This window comes from Ascaphus truei, chromosome 7 (assembly GCF_040206685.1).
Source record: "Ascaphus truei isolate aAscTru1 chromosome 7, aAscTru1.hap1, whole genome shotgun sequence".
Taxonomy (NCBI): Eukaryota; Metazoa; Chordata; class Amphibia; order Anura; family Ascaphidae; genus Ascaphus; species Ascaphus truei.
This window is the reverse complement of record NC_134489.1, coordinates 82,082,400-82,085,042: the sequence shown is the minus strand read 5'-3', so window position 1 is coordinate 82,085,042 and position 2,643 is coordinate 82,082,400. Positions and strand designations below refer to the sequence as shown.

Sequence of the window (2,643 nt, the reverse complement as noted above, 5' to 3'; positions counted from 1 at the left end):
GAGAGGGAGCGAGTGTGAAGAGGGAAAGCTCTGTTCAGAGAGCCGGAGGCGGGGCAGTTTCCCAGCTGCAACATGGACGCACCCCCGGCTATTTTTTCAGATTGAGCAGGGAAAATTAAACAGCAGCACATGCACTGCTTGGGACAATCGCTAGCGGGCAATTTCGGGTCGCTCCTGGCGACTGTCGACCACTGTATATAAGTGTCAAAAGGATTGCTACTGAATGTGGCACTGTATACTAAAAAAACAAAACACAAAGGGAGCCCAGAGCTACATCCAATACGACAGTGAAATATATATATATATATATATATATATATATATATATATATATATATATATATATATATATATATATATAATATATATATTTATATATAATATAATATATATATATACAACATTACCATTCTCTTGTCCAGTAAAGAAAGACTGCACTCGGTTCAGTAATCATGAAAATGTGTATTGGGCATCTGAATAGAAAAGATTAATCACCCAATCCGACATTTCGGTCATGGAATAGGACCTTTCTCAAGTGTGGCACTGTATACTACAAAAAACAACACAAAGGAGCCCAGAGCTACATCCATCTCTCTGTCTCCAGGTGGGACCCATAGGTGTCCGTGGCCTCCAGGTTGTGTTCACGGGTGTCTGGGGGCCTTCAGGTGGTCCAGACGGGTGGTCTAGGGGTCCTCAAGTGGTTCCCATGGGTGTCTGGGGGCCTCCATGTTGTTCCCGCAGATGTCCGAGGGCCTCCATGTGGTCCACGTGGGTGTCTGGAATTCCTCACGGGGTACCTACAGGTGTCCGGGGGCCTCCTGTGGTTCACACGGGTGTCTGTGGGTCCTTGATGGGTTCCCATGGGTGTCCTCGGGTGGTTCCTGCAGGTGTCCAGGGGTGTCCGCCAGCCTGCTGTATCAATCCTGTACATTAAAAAAATGCTATACATTCAAATAAATACACCACCCCCATACATACAGTACAGTAATGGGCAAACTTACTATTATCCAGATATGGATATTTAAAATAAAACATAAATCAGCAGCATAACTAAAATTAAACTGGCACTTACCCTTGCAAGGATGAAGGCTGTCCTCATCTTCATGACCGTCTTTGTCCTCGAAGGCAACAACAGCACAGTCAAAAAAATACAAAATAATGGCCTCAAACCCCAATATAATAAAATATCCCCACTCTGCATTGGCAGGGTAGCATTAGCATCTTAAGAGTGATGCATTTAAAGTGATCATTTAAGTGACAATATATAGTTAGACTATAGTTTATATATCTACTTTTCTTCATGCAAGACCTTTAACCTCAGCTGATATGACATGGATCTAATTGCATTCTCTCCACAGGTATGTCCCTGATCTGCAAGTCCTGTTTTAAAAGAATTACCCACCCGGCTTGTACTATTGATCTCTCTTTGTATGTTTGAATATCAAAAGGTGGATTTTTTTTCCCCTCTTAACTGTGTGCTGCTAATTGACCAACTGGAACAAGCTGATTTATGGTGGCGGGGGGAGGGTCATGTGACTGCTTTAGATGTATAAAACAAATATCCCCCTGCATTGGCAGGGTAGCATTGGCATCTTAAGAGTGAGGCTTTTAAAGTGATCATTTTAAGTGACAATATATAGTTAGACTATAGTTTGACTAGAGGTGACTGGGGACTTCATCTTTCTGCAAACTCTCTTACTCAAGGCAAAAAATGGTGAGCGTATATGACCACACTATGATCCCATGCTTGTTAGCCTGCATATTTTAACCCCCCACCTCTTTACAACTTATTTTACTTCAGCCTCTCCCAAAACTGACTGCACAAAATTACCTCCCACACCCACTCAGTCCACTGAAACCCTGAATTGACCTAGCATTACAATGCAGCAAAACATTTGACAAGGAACAGGCACATACCTGCTGTTTAGCCTGCACACACTCACTTTGCTCACAATAGCTCCATGCAGCACTGCCTGCCTCTGTCATAAGGAATCTGCTATGTATCTTAACTTCTTTCTTTCTCCTGTCCTCATGGAGATGTTACTCCCTCTATCCACTACAAGCTCCTCCCTCCTGGTCCACACCCAATATTACCATACACCCTGGACTACTCAAAAGCCTTGCACTATCTACTGAATGTTGGTGGAGAACTCTAAAAACCAGCATACCAACCACCTCTCACTCAAATGGCAAACATCACAAATTTACAACTTGCAAACAATTACCCAATTTTCTACTCATACTATTACTCTCTTTAGCAGGTGATATTGAACCTAACCCAGGTCCTACCATTTCAACTCTGTCCCATACCCTTGAGAATTCCACCTTTAAATTCCAAAAAGGGCTATCTGTCGTCCATATAAATATCCGGAGCCTGCTGCCCAAACTGGATGAACTAAGAGCATGGTGCCTTATGCATAAACCCAAAGCCGTCATTCTTACAGAAACTTGGCTAACACCTAAAACCCCTAATGCAAATATCACCATTCAGGGATACTCCATTTCTAGGAGAGATAGGTCAAAGAGAGGAGGAGGGGTGTTATTTTATATTGCAGACACCTTACAATTTACACTGTTAAATTGTCCCCCAAGCCACCCACTTTTGAAATTTTAGTTGGCAAAATCTGCCTCCCCTTTTCTAAG

The 2,643-nt window shown here is 42.6% G+C and overlaps 1 long non-coding RNA gene across 1 annotated transcript; it reads right to left on the bottom strand.

Moving 5' to 3' along the window:
• Window positions 1-544: 544 nt before the first annotated feature.
• LOC142498563 (uncharacterized) lies at window positions 545-2,017 on the bottom strand. The gene is made up of 3 exons (XR_012802477.1): window positions 1,918-2,017; window positions 1,073-1,118; window positions 545-923 (listed from the first exon to the last, which is right to left on the bottom strand). It is a non-coding gene; the product is annotated as an uncharacterized LOC142498563 (long non-coding RNA).
• Between the last annotated feature and the right edge of the window lie 626 nt (window positions 2,018-2,643).